Here is a 16,441-nt window from a genome sequence, read left to right as displayed (position 1 = left end):
TCTTGCCTCGCCTTTCCGGTGCCTTGCCCCTCCCCAAAACCCAACCTCACCTTCCTCCCACCTCTTCCTTCCTCAGTTCATGTTTCCACACCCCTTAATCCTTCTACTCCTAGCAACCTCTAGCACATTTGGAAAGGGCACATAGCAGGCCTCCTTTCCCTCCACAGACCCAGGAGACGAACTGTCCGTATAGACCTTACACAAGTATTTTCATTTCGTGAGCCACAGTATCCACCGCTATAAAGTGGACCTTAAAACGAAGAGTGTCCTGACTGTATGGGTTCAGAAGGTCAAAATATTCACGTTCACAACCATCCCAGAAGCCAGACTTTGTAGTCACTCTAAGGAGAGGATCTTTTTTTCTAATTTTTAAATTAAATTAAATTTTTAAAATGATAGCCTGAGGTTTTTTTTTTTTAATGCTTATTTACTTATTTTAGAGAGAGAGAGAGAGAGAGAAGGAGAGAGAGAATCCCAAGCAGGCTCCATGCTGCTAGTGCAGAGCCCAACATAGGGCTTGAACTCATGAAACCTCGAGATCATGACCTGAGCCAAAACTAGAGTTGTATGCTTAACCGACTGAGCCACCCAGGTGCCCCTTGGTTTCATTTCTTATATCATCTTGAATGTTCTTTTTTTTTAAATTTTTTTAACATTTATTTATTTTTGAGAGACAGACCACGAGTGAGGGAGGGATAGAGAGAGAAGGGGGGGACACAGAATCCAAAGCAGGCTCCAGGATCTGAGCTGTCAACAGAGCCCGAACTCATGGACCACGAGATCATGACCTGAGCCAAAGCCGGACGTTCAACCGACTGAGCCACCCAGGCGCCCCTTGTCTTGTATGCTCTTTAATCATTCCATAGCAAGTTGCTGCTATCCGTTCCCCTTTCCCTGCTCCCTTGTTATTTTGGAAGTTCTACTAAACCTTTCCATTCCCTTGATAGTTGCCTTCTTTCCCAGCACTGATGATCCAATACCTACTTCATTACCATCATTTTTAATATGCCAATTGTTTCTTCCATTAAGATGTTTTATTTCCTGCCAGATGTTTTATTTTCTACCCCAGTAAGAGAGACCTTTAGAATGCTTTTACTGTGCTTTCTTATTGTGCTTCCAATTCCTAGGTTTGGCTGAGGTAGCACAGTACTTATGTTCCTAGATATAATTAGGTGTCTGTCAAGCTCCATGAACATTTAACAGTATGATATTTTGCCAACTTTCTTGCTCACTGCAGGGTTTTCTCCTCCCCTTCATCTTCCTCTACCTTGACTTCTCTATTCCCTAACCAAATTTTTTCTTAAGTATTTTCCTCAGGTGAGACAGGAGATTGATATACTCTTTGAATCATCTATAGCTCCAAATATCTTTCTTTTGCTCTGACAAGTGAAAGCTTTCCAGCTGGGGATGAGGTCCCTGGGCAACCGTCCTTTTCTCTCACTGTCCCCACGTTAGTTAGCTTCCAGTGCTGCCGATGAAGAGTCCCCAGTCAATTGGATTCTTTTCCCTTTGTACAGAACTTGCTCTTTCTGTCTAGAAACTTGAAAATGTTTTTCTTTAATCTTGGAATTCAGGAGTTTCATGCTTAGATGTCTGTCTTTTCTTTCTTTTTTCTTTTCTTTCTTTTTTTTTTTTTTTTTTGGTCTTCCTGTGCCCTTTTGGTCTACAAGCGCAGATCTTTCTTTCAAGTCACTGAAATATTCTTCTATTTTTAAATTATTGCCTCTCTTCCATCTATGCCTTTTCACTCTTTTGGAGCTAATATATTTGAATGTTAGGACTACTGGATCTATTCTCCAAGTCTCATGTTTTCCTCGCTATTTCCATCTCTTCGTATTATTTGCTCCATGCTTTGAAATATTTTTTCCACTTGTTCTTCCAAGCCACTAATTTGAGTCTCAGAAGTGACCAGACTTCTCTCTTTCAATACATATACTGACTTTGTTTTGTTGAAAAAATGTTTCTTTAGTTCCAGAAAGGTTTTTGTTTTTTTGTTTTTGTTTTGTTGTTGGTTTTTTTTGTTTTTTGGTACACTACTTGAATCTCTTTAAGTGCTCCTGATATTTTTTTTTTAATTTTTTTTTCAACATTTATTTATTTTTGGGACAGAGAGAGACAGAGCATGAACGGGGGAGGGGCAGAGAGAGAGGGAGACACAGAATCGGAAACAGGCTCCAGGCTCTGAGCCATCAGCCCAGAGCCCGACGTGGGGCTCGAACTCATGGATCGCGAGATTGTGACCTGGCTGAAGTCGGACACTTAACCGACTGCGCCACCCAGGCTCCCCGCTCCTGGTATTTTCTTAAGTTGTCTTATAACTCTTCAGTGGTCCCTATGCTGTCTGGTAGGCAGGAAAACCACCTATGATGACCTCATCCCTGTAAAGTCAAGGCCCTCTGAGTCATGGTCTTTCAAGATCGCCCATGGTCCTGACCTCAGCACAGGGGCTCTCCAAAGCCAGTCTCCAGACTCCTGTGTGGTGAAAATGAAGAAGCTCTTCGCCAGGTCTCCCCACATTAGGCCTTCATTTCACTAACTTGAACTTCAAGCCCTCACTTGCACATCTTGCCCCTGGGCCCAGCAGCAAGATGGCTTAGGAGAGGCATGTGTTTGGAGATGGGAGTGGAAATTCCCTTAGAACTGGAGCATACATTAGAATCACCTCCAGAACTTGCTAGTAGAGACAGTTGAGCCCGGCCGCAGAAGTTTCTGATTCATTCATCTAGGTGGCTAAGAGTTAGCACTGCTAACCGATCCCCAAGGAGTGTTGGCGCTGCTGGTCTGGGAACCACACTTTGAGAAACACTGCATTAGCGTACACCAAACCAGGGGCATCTGGGTGGCTCAGTCGGTTGAGTGTCCAACCTCAGCTCAGGTCATGATCTTGCAGTTCATGAGTTCGAGCCCTGTGTCAGGCTCTGTGCTGACAGCTCAGAGCCGGGAGCCTGCTCTGGATTCTGTGTCTCCCTCTCTCTCTGCTCCTCCCCCATCCATGCTGTCTCTCTCTCAAAAGTAAATAAACATTAAAATTTTTTTTTAGAATACACAAAACCGAGCTGTCCTTCTTCTTCAAAATTACAGCTTTTGTTTACGGTAAGGAAATTAATCCAATGTCAGGGAGGTATCATCTACTCATTTTGCGTTGGGTTCTTCAACTTAGTCCTAGTACTAAGGCTTGTATACAACAGGGCTCCATCCAGGACCCCCTGTCCACCAAAGCCCTTGTTGGTGCTTTGCTGCCCTGACTCCTGGCACAAGAACAGGGCAGTGGCACCCAGAGCAGAACACTTTTAGGCTGAACTGAAGTTGAGTAGAAGTGAGTCAGACCAGAAAGTCTCTCCTTTGCACAGGCTCTGGAGCCCTCATGGTACCCTTGTTTTACCCTGGTGCACAGAGGGTGGGAGCAGCACTGCCCCAGCCCTCCCTCCAGGATGTCAGTGGGGGTGGGAGGTGCCTGGAGTGGGGGTATGCATGTGAGGCAGGGGAGAGCTCTGTGGCCACCTTCCCGCCCAGCAGGGCTCTCCTCCCGGGCTAGGAACCACCTTGTTCCTAGAAAGGGTCTCCTCTCTGCTCCCCTATCTGTGTCCCTCAAACTCTGTGCCCATCCTCTGCTTCAAACACCTTCCCTTCACCTCTGTGATTTTGTCCAGTCTTTTATCCAAATCTCCTTGCCTGTCTTGGGACCTCCATATAACACCCACCTTCTCCTGTGGTCCCCTCCCCAGTCTGTGTTGGCCCAGTGGCCTGCAGCCTCCATAACTGCCCTAGCTGGAGTTTCTCCCTCCCGTATCGCTCCTCCCTTGCTCTATTGCTTGGAGCCCTCCTCCTATAACACACACTTCGCAATTCTGAAACACAGACCTCAAATGGGCATTGCAGCAATGTCCAATGATCTTCCAATTAATCTGGAGGACTCCCTTCCCACTTGCCAAAACAATTTCATTTCTTCTCTCCCCACCATCCATTTCCAAGTCTACAATCCCCCCAAAACGTACAAACATATGCTCAGATTTTCCCCACTCCAAGTCCCTCCTATGAGCTGCAGGAATTCGCCCTCTTTCCATCACAGACCATTCTCTTGCCTCTCACCATCTCCAACACTAAGTCCCTTTTATGAGTTCCCAGGGTCAACCCCCTCCTTTCTCCTCTCTACCAAATGGTTCCCATAAGCATCCAGACATGCTCCTCCACTATGTCCCATCTCTAACTTTCTCTCTTAGCCCCACATCCTCATGAAGCTCCTACTTCTCAGCTTCCTTCTGGAAAAAGTTGTCTGGGCTCACTGTGGCTGTTTTCTCACCTCTATTCACTTTTGTGCTAATCCTGGGTCTACAAAGGTGTCTCTTCATAGTTTAGTATGGCTTCTTACTCCAGTACCCATCCCCTCCTGTCATCTCCTTTTGTGCCAGGCAGATTCGCTCTAATACATGACACATCTCTATGTATGCTTGAAAAATAGAGTGTTGTGCTCTACCTTTTTAATTTATATGAAGTAATTTATGCCATAATTCTCATCCCATTCATATTCATCGCTGTTTGAGATACATAAATGGTGCTACATTCAAATATGTACATTTCTGCTGATACCTTGTTGCATTCTATATATGCACACACTGATTTTTTATGTATGCCTTAACCTAGTAGTGGACATTTAGTGTGGGCTTAAGGAAACAGGGATTCTCTCTAGGATTTCCTAGGAACTAATTTTTAAGATATATTTAGTTCCACTAAAAACTGCCAGATAGTCTCCAAAATGGCTAGACCAGGAACCATCTACTTTTTTTTTTTTTTTTTTTTTACCAGAAGTGCATGAGGTTTTCAGTTTCCTCACATTTTCAGAGCATGAGGTATTTAGCTAATTTCGCTTACAAATAGCCAATTGTACCACAACCATTTGTCGAAAAGCCTATTCTTTCTTCACTGAATTGCCTTTGCACATTTGTTAAAAATCAATTGATCATATATATGTGGATCTATTTCTGGACCCATTTCTGTTCCATTGATCTATTTGTCTCGCACCCTGTCTTGATTACTAAAACTCTCTTTAGGTCTCAAAATCAGGGGTGCCTGGGTGGCTCAGTTGGTTAAGCATCCAACTTCAGCTCAGGTTATGATCTCACAGTTCGTGGGTTTGAGCCCGAGGTCGGGCTCTGTGCTGACAGCTCAGAGCCGGGAGCCTGCCTCAGATTCTGTCTCTCTCTCTCTCTCTCTTTCTTTGTCCCTCCCCCGCTCATGCTTTCTCTCTTTCTCTCAAAAAATAAACATTAAAAAAAAAAGTCTCAAAATCAGGTAGCGTAACTACTACAACTTTTTTCTTTCTTAAAGTTGGTTTTGGCTATTCTAGATCGCTTGCATTTCCATATGGATTTTATATTATTATTTTTTAAAACAACACCAGTTTAGGGGAGCCTGGGTGGCTCAATCGGTTAAGCGTCTGACTTTGGCTCAGGTCATGACCTCACGGTTTGAGTTCGAGCCCCATGTTCGGGCTCTGTGCTGACAGCTCAGAGCCTGGAGCCTGCTTCAGATTCTGTGTCTCATTCTCTCTCTGCCCCTCCCCGCACTTGTGCTCTGTCTCTCAAAAATAAATGTTAAAAAAAATCAATAAAACGACACTAGTTTATAAAATTTAATTAATTTTTTTAATGTTTATTTATTTTTGAGACAGAGAGACAGAGCAAGTGGGGGATGGGCAGAGAGAGAGTAAGACACAGAATCTGAAGCAGGCTCCAGGCTCTGAGCTGTCAGCACAGAGCCCGATGTGGGGCTTGAACTCACGAGCTGTGAGATCATGACCTGAGCCAAAATAGGACGATTAACTGACTGAGCCACCCAGGTGTCCCTCCATATGGATTTTAGGATCAACTGTCAATTTCTATAAAACCATGCTAGGATTTCTATTGAGATTACAGTCAATCTATAAATCAGTTTGGGGAGAATTGGTGTCTCGGCAATATTAGGTCTTTCAACCCATAAACATTGCATATTTCTCCACATAAGACTTATTTAATTTCTCTTACCAATGTTTTTCGTTTTCAATGTACAGGATTTGCACATCTTTCATCAGAGTTGTCCATACATATTTCTCTCTCCTTTTTTGATGATATTGTACATGATATTGTCTTTTAATTTCAACTTCCAATAGTTTGTTGCTGGTGTACAGAAATACAATTAATTTTTGTATATTGATCTTATATCTTGCAACCTTGCTGAACTAGGTCTAGTAGCACTTTTGTAGATTCATTAGAATTTTCTACACAGATGATCATGTCACCTGCAAATAAAAACAATTTTACTTTTTCGTTTCCAATTTTTATGTTTTTTTTTCCCCTTGCCTTATTACCTAGCTAGAACTTCTAGTACAATATTAAATAGAAAGAGGGAGTGGACCTATCTTGTTCCTGGTTTTAGAGGGAAAGATATATACATATGTAGTATATCACCTTTATTCAAGTATATATACTTTAGCGTTACTCAAATGTAATTCATAAACCATTCAATTCACAAGTCAATGGTATTAATATATTCACAGATTTGTGTACATTTAAGTAATCATAAGTTAATTATGTAAATCACATAAAATTAATCACAATTTTAGTACATTTTCATCACTGCTCTCTAAAATCTTATACCCATTAGAAATCACTTTGCATTTTCCTCAACCCCCCCCCCCCCCCCCAGTTTTGGGCAGTCATAAATCCACTTTCTATTCTGGATATTTCATGAAAATGGAAACATACCATACAGGGTCTTCTAAGATTGGCTTCTTTTTTTAGCATAACGTTTTCAAAATTAAACTATGTTGTAACATATACCAGCTCTTCATTCCTTTGTATGGTCAAATAACATTCCATTGTATGGATATACCACATTTTATTTACTCATTCATGAGCTGATGAATATGACAGTTAATTTTTTGTTCCCACTCGACGAGGCTAAGGGATGCCCAGAGAGTTGAAAAAAAATTTTTTTTCTGGAAGAGTCTGTGATGGTATTCTAGAAGAGATTAGCATTTGATTTAGTAGACTGAGTAGAGAGATCCTGTCTCGCCAATGTGGGCGGGCATCATCTAATCTTTTAAGGGCCCAAATGGAACAAAAAGGCAAGGGAGGCTGGGAGGCTCAGTTGGCTGAGTGTTCCACTCTTGATTTCAGCTCAGGTCATGATCTCCTGGTTGGCGAAATGGAGCCCTAAGTTGGGCTCCTCACTGACAATGCAGAGGCTGCCTAGGATTCTCTCTCTCTCTTCTTTCTGCCCCTCCCTCGCTCATGCTGTCTCTCAGAATAAATAAACTTAAAAAAAAAAAAAAAGGCAAGGGAAGGACAAACTCTCTTCTTTAGCTGAACACCTATCTTTTCCTATCCTCAGAGATCAGAGCTCCTGGTTCTTGGGCCTGCAGCCTCCTGCTAGGAGTGACATCAGTGGCTCCCTGGTTCTCAGGCCTATAGACTCAGAATGAGTTACACTGCTGGCTTTTCTGGCTCTCCAGCTTGTGGATGGCAGATTGTAGAACTTGGTCAACCTTCATAACCAGGTGAGCCAATTACTACAATAAATCTCCTCTTATAGATATCTATATATAGCCTACCGGTTCTATTTCTCTGGAGAACCCTGACTAAAACAATGAACACTTGGATTGTTTCCAGTTTGGGGCTATTATGAATAATGCTGCCATGAACATTTGTGTGCACGATTTTGTGTGGAGGTATGTTTTCATTTCTCTTAAGTACACACCTGGGAGTGGAATCCCTGGGTTGTATGATAACTGGTTGTATGTTCCCTTGGGGAACTGCCAGACTGTTTTTCAAAGTGGCTGCACAAGTTTACAATTCCACCAGCAGTGTATGAGAGTTCCACATTCTTTACATCCTCATCAACATGTGTTATTCCTCTTTTTTGTTATAACCATCTCAGTGGATACGAAGTGGTATCTTATTGTGGCTTTGATTTCCCTGAGGACTCATGATGTTGGGCATCTTGTTAGGTGTTTATTGGCCATATGTGTATCTTCTTTGGGGAAATGTCTATTCAGATCCCTGGCCCGCTTTTTTTTTTTTTTTTTTAACGTTTATTTATTTTTGAGACAGAGAGAGACAGAGCATGAACAGGGGAGCGGCAGAGAGAGAGGGAGACACAGAATCTGAAACAGGCTCCAGGCTCTGAGCTGTCAGCACAGAGCCCGACGCGGGGCTCGAACTCACGGACCGTGAGATCGTGACCTGAGCCGAAGTCGGACGCCCAACTGACCGAGCCACCCAGGCGCCCCCTGGCCCGCTTTTTAAATTGGATAATTTGTCTTTTATTATTGAGCTGTAAGAGGTCTTCATCTATTTTAGATATAACTCCCTTATCAGATATATAACTTGCGGATATCTTCTTCCATTCTGTACATTTTCTTTTCACATTCTGGACAGTGTCCTTTGAAGCACAATTTTTACATTTCGATGCGGTCCAATTTATCTATTTTTTCCCTTTGGTTGCTTGTGCTTTTGGTAACATATGTAAGGAGGCTTTGCCTGACCCAAGCTCACTAACATTTACTCCTCTATTGTCTTCTAAGAACTTTACGGTTTTAGCTCTTATATTCAGATCTATAATTATTATGAGTTAATTTTTGTGTATGACGTGATAAAGGGGTTCAACTACATTCTTTTGCATATGGCTATCCAGTTGTCCCAGCACCATTTGTTGAGAAGACTATTCTTTCCCCCAGTGAACTGTCTTGACATCCTTGTTAAAAATCAATTGACTGGAAATGTGAGGGCTTATTTCTGGATTCTCAATCTATTAATTTGGTCTATATGTCTACACTGTAGACCACAGTGTCTTGATTACTGTAGTTTTGTAGTAAGCAAAGCTTTCATTGTCCTCAGGACACGTTACTCTTTCGTCATCAACATGTGACAGTATGCACTGAATATGGCCAATCTGGAAAACTCACTTGGATAGAGATTAGAGCAGAAATCAATGAAAAGTAGAAAAACAATTAAGAAAGTCAGTAACACCAAAGCTGGTTCTTTAAGAAGGTCAATAGCAATAAACCTCTAACTAAACTGAACAAGAAAAAAAGAGAGGAGACACAAATCATCAGTATCAGGAATGGGAGGTAACAATACTACAGATTCTACAGATATTAAAAAGATAATTAGGGGTGCCTGGATGGCTCAGTTTGTTGAGCATCCGACTCCAGCTCAGGTCATGATCTCGCAGTTTGTGGGTTCGAGCCTTGTGTCAGGCTCTGTGCTGACAGCTCAGAGCCTGGAGCCTGCTTCAGATTCTGTGTGTGTGTCTCTCTCTGCCCTTCCCCCACTTGCTCTCTCTCTCAAAAAATAAACATTAAAAATTGTTTTTAAATAATAAGATAATAATAATAATAATAATAATAATAATAATTTATATCAATAAATCCTGCAACTTAGATGAAAATAGGCCATTTTTTGGAAGACAAAACTACCAAAGCTTGCTCAAGAAGACACAACCCTCAATAGCCCTCATCTATTAAAGAAATTGACTATGTGGTTTAAAATCTTCCCCCAAAGAAATCCCAGTATCAATACCTGATATATATAACCCTCAAGTTTATCTTTTCTGGCAGAAGGGAACAGCACCAAAACACCTCCGGTTGACGTAAAAACACTTAAACTTCTCATCCAACTTTCTTGGTTACAAGAAAAAAACTAAAAATAACACACTACAAACTAAGGAAATGTGCAAGCTAATTATGTTGGCACCAGAGAATTTGCTAAAAATGAACTTCAGGAATTTTTCAAAACTAGGCCATCAGACCACTGAATTCCTCTAACATGTGGAAACTGGATCTCAACAACTGACAAACTATCAGTCTAGAAAAGAAAGCACAGAATTATTGCTTTGGGGGGATAATATTAAAGAGATGGTGGCTTTTACAAACAAATGGAATTCCTTTTCAGAATAAACTGTATCTTCTGCTTAAGAGACACTTTTGTGACTTTGTCAAGAACCTTAGCTTTGCTCAGCCTCAGCAGCTGTATTTGTAAAATACAGTATAAAAAAATCTGCCTTAAGGCCAAGGTTGTATCAAGCAAGTACTTATGGAGGCCTTTCAACTCCAAGACCTATTATTCTATGAAACTTGTAATGACAATGCTAAACCAAGGGTTGCCCTCTTTGTACAAAACCCAACAAGATACTCTTAACATTAAAGAGTTAAGGTACCACTTAACATTAAAAAACCTCTCTAAAGAGAGAGAGAGAAAGAGAAGAATGAAGCACCACAACTCTGTGTTCTGGATTCTCCCCCCACCCCCCACCCCCACCATGCTTGGTTATCAATCCATTTTCTCTGCTGCCCCTGCGATAACTTCCAGGGAAATATCACTCCCCTCTTTAAAGCTCTGGCCTTTTGTTTCCCTTAGCACAGTTAAGATGGGTTGGGAGATCCAAAAGGATGTTAGTTAAAATTTAGAAGTCCCTAACATCTACCCAGGAACTATGAACACACCTGGTGCCTAGATTGTGGTGTCTAAATGTCATTCTCCACTAAAAGGAATTAGGGTTCCTTGAAGACATGGCTGATTCCAACTGGAGCAGAGAAGGCACAAGATAAGCCTGGAACATTTTTGTTGTACCAGGAACAAAGGCAGGGCTTTTAAAACAAAACAAAACAAAACAAAACAAAACAAAACAAAACAAAACAATCATGCCAAAAGGACACAGGAGCCAGATTAAAGGGGCTTCTTATGGCTAAAAGTGGTACAGTTTGAGCACATTAAAATAAGTAAGGATTGGGTGCCTGGGTGGCTCAGTTGGTTGAGTGACCAACTCTTGATTTTGGCTCAGGTCATGATCCCAGGGTCCTGCGGTTGGGCCCCTGGGGTTGGGCCCTCGGGCCCGGAATTGGGTTCTGTGCTGTACATGGAGCTTGCTTGGGATTCTCTCTCTCTCTCTCTCTCTCTCTCTTTCTGCTCCTCTCCTCAGCTCACAAGGACTCTCTCTCTCTCACTTAAATAAATAAATAAATAAATAAATAAATAAATAAATAAATAATAAAAACAGTAAAATAAGTAAGGATAGAAATGGATTATAACTTATTGAATAAAACAAAGTCCCATATTGATAGTAAATAGATGAACGAATGAATGAGTGAATGAATGAGTGAATTTATAAGGAGAAAGGAGGGTTCTTCTTTGTAACTGAATGCCACATGATAAAAGTGGAGGGAATGTTGGGATTAGAAAATCATCATTTTGCAGCCATTATGATGAAAGTTGGCTTGGGCAAGGATCATGAGTGGATACTAAATCTAGCTGGGGAAGTACAAGCAGAAGAGGATATTGGGTAATCTCAGAATGACTCCACATAGATTGTTTATCAGTTGCAAAGGGGAAAATAGTGACTGTACTGTGTAGAAACCAGACAACATCTTGATCAAATGACATCACCAATAAGCAGATGGACATTGTGGACCTTGGAGAGTACTTCCTTGAAAAGAACATACATGATTTATATCACATTCCAACTCAGAAAGCATAACCTGAATCCAGTTGAGAGGAAACATCAGGAAAAACAAATAGACGAACATTCTTTAAAATGACTGGCCTGTATGCTTTTAAAATGTCAATGCCATTAATGACAAAGCAGGCTGAGGAACTATTTCAATTAAGCTTAGTTCACTTTAGTTTAAGGAAACAGAAATATAACAACAAAATGCGATACATGATCCTAGACTGGGATCTTGTACTGGAGAGGGGAAATGCCACCGTGGGCACTATTGGGACAATTGACAATTTGGGAATATGGACTTTAAAGTATAATGTCAATGTTAAACTTCCTGCATTTGATAATTGTACTATGGCTACTTAAGATAATGTTTTTGTTCTTAGGAAATATGCACCAGAGTATTAAGAGATAAAGGGGCATATTGTATAAAACCCACTCTCAGATGGTTCAGGAAAAAAATGTTATAGTATGTATATAAAAGAATGATAAAGAAAATTTGTCAAAATGTGAAAAATTAATACACTTAGGTAAAGAGCATATCGGGGCGCCTGGGTAGCTCAGTCGGCTGAGTGGCCGACTTCGGCTCAGGTCATGATCTCACAGTTTGTGAGTTCGAGCCCCACGTTGGGCTCTGTGCTGACAGCTCGGAACCTGGAGCCTGCTTCCGATTCTGGGTCTCCCTCTCTCTCTGCCCCTCCCCCTCTCATGCTCTGTCTCTCTCTGTCTCAGAAATAAATAAACATTAAAAAGTTTTTTTTTTAATAAAAAAAGAGCATATTGAAGTTCTATGTAACTATTCATGCAGCTTTTCTACAGAAAAGCTTCAATTTTTCTACAGAAAAGTTTCAAATTATTTCAAAATGAAAAGGTTTTTTTTTTTTAAGGTACATAAACAGAAGAGAACCAGCCAGATAAGGACCTAAGGTACATAAGAAAAGTTCCAAGTATTGAGTCAAATTCTGACCTTACTGTAGCTTGCTCCTTTTCATCTACTTTCTTAAAAAGGCTCTTACCATCAACCTCAAGAGCTACAATTTCATAGGTGCCCCACGCAGCTTTTAGCCCCTCGGCCCATGGCCTCCCTATGAAGGTACCACTTTCCTTCCCTAGCTGTGTGGAGTCTGGCCACTTGAACATTTAGACTGCTTTATACCAAAACCAAAACCAAAACCAAAACCAAAACCAAAACCAAATCAAAACCAAACAAAACCTATTCCAACATTGCAACCCACCCAGGTAGGTATTCTCAACATCCTTATTTGCTGTTCGATGCAAAATACAACTTCTCCAGGGCGCCTGGGTGGCTCAGTCGGTTAAGCGTCCGACTTCAACTCAGGTCACGATCTCGCGGTCCGTGAGTTCGAGCCCCGCGTCGGGCTCTGGGCTGATGGCTCAGAGCCTGGAGCCTGCTTCTGATTCTGTGTCTCCCTCTCTCTCTGCCCCTCCCCCATTCATGCTCTGTCTCTCTCTGTCTCAAAAATAAATAAACGTTAAAAAAAATTAAAAAAAAAAAAAAAATACAACTTCTCCAGGCCAAGGGCAAGATGGACGTCCGAACCTGTGCATGACTTCCTTCTTCCCACAAGCAGTAAATCCACAGCCTATAATTAATAAAACGGCCCTAATACCCTCACACCTGTGATTTATGTACACACGACAACAGAAGCAGGCTAGGTCCGTGGTGAAGAACCGAAGAAAGATGGCCTGAATTTGGCTTTGACTCCACCACTTAGAAGTTACGTGGCTGAAAGCAAGTCGATTACTACCTGGAGCTCATGAGGCATCTGGTAAGTATCAGACTCCATTTTAGGAAGCAGCTCCCAGAGCTTACATTCTAGTCGGATGAGGCAGAAAAAAAATAAATAAATAAATACATTGATAGAAGATAGATAGATAGACAGACAGATAGATAGATAAACTGAAATATAGATTATGCCAGATACTGACCCATGCCATGGAGAAACATAAGGCAGGTAACAGAATAGCAGATGCAAGAACAGAAGGTGAAAATGTAATTTTTTAGTAGAATATTCAAGCAAAACTTCCCGAAGGAGATGACAACTGAACACAAATCTAAAGTCCACGAGGGTGCAAACCGCATAGAAAGATGAATTTTGAGGCAAAACGGGATAGCAGGTGCAAAGGCCCTGGGGCAGTGACATGCCTCAGGTGAGGGATGACTTCTTAAGTCTCAAGCTCTTTGAAGGCAGCAAAAGGAATTACACATAGCAGGAGCTCTGTATAAATGGTGACGAGAGAGAGAGAGAGAGCAGGAGGGAGACTGCCATATTGTATCCAGAGATTTAGAGGCTGAATTTCTTTTTTCGTGAACAAATCTAAGTTATTTATTTAAGCCATCTCCTGCCATAAGCAAAGGGATGAAAGATCGGTGTACGGGTCATCATTTGATACAAGTAAGGAAGGTGAGCTAAAGGTACCATATACTGTTCTGGTCCGTGTGCAGAGTCATGGTCTGAACCAGGGCTGTGGTCCTCACTGGGTAGTGGTCCTCTTCACAGCAGGTCAGAAGTGGATTCACATGAGAGTTACGGAATAGAGAGTACGATTACCATCTCCCCATGGAAAGGGCTTGGACCTGATATGGAGATGGGGGTAGGCGACGAACTGGGGTCTCTTGTGTCCTCTGTGATGCGACTTCAGGAAGATGTTCAGCCTGCTCACCCTCATGTCGGGAAGAGCTATGAAGTAGGTGAGGGCCTTCCACGTTCAAGCTGAGCCCTCCTTGCCATGGGTGTCCCTCGACATGTACCGACCTAGCAGCCCCCCCCCAAAAAAAGGTTGAATTTTTTAAAAAATATTTATTTATTTTTGAGAGGGAGGAGGGGCTGGAGGGGAGAGGATCTGAAGCAGGCTGTGCACTGACAGCACAGAGCCTCGTGTGGGGCTTGAACTCAACTGGTGGGATCATGACTTGAGCGGAAGTCAGAGGCTTAACCCACTGAGCCACCGAGGTTGAATTTTGGGAATAGGAAAGTAGGGGCACCTGGCTGGTTCAGTGGGGTGGAACATGTGACTCCTGATCTCAGGGTTGTTAGTTCAAGGCCACATTGAGTATTCAGCTTACTTAAAAAAAAAAAAAAAGATAGTAGAAGCATTAGCTTATAAAGCTAATGGAGAAAACCTGGTGATCAACTGATTCTAGGTCTTATCTTTCCAACCTTCTCTTAAAAATATTTCTCAAATGGAGATGATTTAAGGATTTTGAAGTCTTTGTTTTTGCTTTCTAGCTTTGTTTTGAGTTGAAAATAAGGATTTTTTTTTTTTAGTCTGCTTTTTTACTAAGCTTAAGACATTTTGCAGATATGTAGAACTCTTTAAGAATAGGGATTAGAGGGGCACCTGGGTGGCTCAGTCAGTTAAGCCTCCGACTTTGGTTCAGGTCATGATCTCCCAGTTTGTGGGTTCAAGCCCCACATTGGGCTCTCTGCTGTCAGCACAGAGCCCACTTTGGGTCCTCTGTCCCCCACCCCCACCTCTCGGCCTCTCCTGCACGCTCTCTCTCAAAAATAAATAAACATTTAAAGAAAAAAAAAAGAATAGGGCTTAGAGTTCAAATTATTAATACTCTCAAGCAACTTTATTATTTGGAAGAAGTTAAATACCATTTATAGAGTAACAAGCTTATAAGGGAATTATTAGTAATTTCTGAATAGAAAGGCTTTTTCCCCAGGCCAAATTGTCAAGAGAATTGGGTCTGCAATTTTGGATGTTCTTTTGCTATGGTTTGTACCATCTGTATTTGCCTCTTCAAATAACTTTGGATGATTTTTACATGACCACATTATTGTTCTCATAAACGGTATTTTTAGGAACTGGAAATCTGTCACTCGTCCTTAATAATTTGGGTAGCGCTGTTTCCTCTTTTACCCAACCTGCCAACATGGGCCGCGTTGGCACCAAAGCCGTGAAGAAGGCAGCCCAGGTCGTCACGGAGAAGTACGACACGGGTAGCTACGTCCGCACCGGCAACCGCGTGTGCAAGGAGATGGCCACTATTCCCAGCAAGAGCTCTGCAACAAGAGAGCAGGCTGTCACGCATCAGACGGAGCACATTCAGAGAGGCCCAGTGAGAGGGCTCTCTGTCAAGCTGTTGAGAGAAAAGAGAGAAAATTATGGTCCTGAGGTCTCAGCCCCGGATCAGGAGAGCACGGAGGTAGATCCTCACACCAAGGAAATATTGAAACCCTTGCACTTTGCCAGTCTGTCCGACCTGCAGGTCACTTGGCCTATGGTTGGGATGTGTTTCAAAACACCACATGGAGGGGCGCATGGGTGGCTCAGTCGGTTAGGCGTCCGACTTTGGCTCAGGTCACGATCCCAGGGTCCGTGAGTTCGAGCCCCGCGTCCGGCTCTGGGCTGATGGCTCAGAGCCTGGAGCCTGCTTCCGATTCTGTGTCTCCCTCTCTCTCTGCCCCTCCCCCGTTCATGCTCTGTCTCTCTCTGTCTCAAAAATAAATAAACGTTAAAAAAAAAAATTAAAAAAAAAAAAACAAAAAACGCCACGTGGAGCCCTTTGAATCTTTCTGCTGGGCTGTGAGATCTTCAATAAACCTTGGACAACAAAAACAAAACAACTTATGTAGCTAATTGTCTCTTTCCCGAAAAGTGACTGAAAAGCAACGGTAGTCCAGGATTTTAAGTGTGAGATGGATGTTTTGTTGCTGGGCTCCTTTCTTTTTCTTTTCTTTTTAAAAAAAAAAAAATTTTTTTTTAATGTTTTTATTTTATTTTTGAGACAGAGAGAGACAGAGCATGAGCAGGGGAGGGGCAGAGAGAGAGGGAGACACAGAATCTGAAGCAGGCTCCAGGCTCTGAGCTGTCAGCGCAGAGCCCGATGCGGGGCTCGAACTCATGAACTGTGAGATCATGACCTGAGCTGAAGTTGGACGCTTAGCCGACTGAGCCACCCAGGCGCCCCTCTTACACCTGCCTTTAGAAAAAA

At 42.2% G+C, this 16,441-nt stretch overlaps 1 pseudogene; it reads left to right on the top strand.

The window, feature by feature from the left end:
• Positions 1–15,379: 15,379 nt before the first annotated feature.
• On the top strand, positions 15,380–16,112 carry LOC112867456 (small ribosomal subunit protein eS17 pseudogene; annotated as a pseudogene).
• The last annotated feature ends 329 nt before the right edge of the window (positions 16,113–16,441 follow it).

Source organism: Puma concolor, chromosome B4, assembly GCF_028749965.1.
Source record: "Puma concolor isolate L17-30 chromosome B4, mPumCon1.1.hap2, whole genome shotgun sequence".
Taxonomy (NCBI): Eukaryota; Metazoa; Chordata; class Mammalia; order Carnivora; family Felidae; genus Puma; species Puma concolor.
Note: the sequence above shows the minus strand (reverse complement) of the source record. Positions and strands in the feature narration are given on the sequence as shown.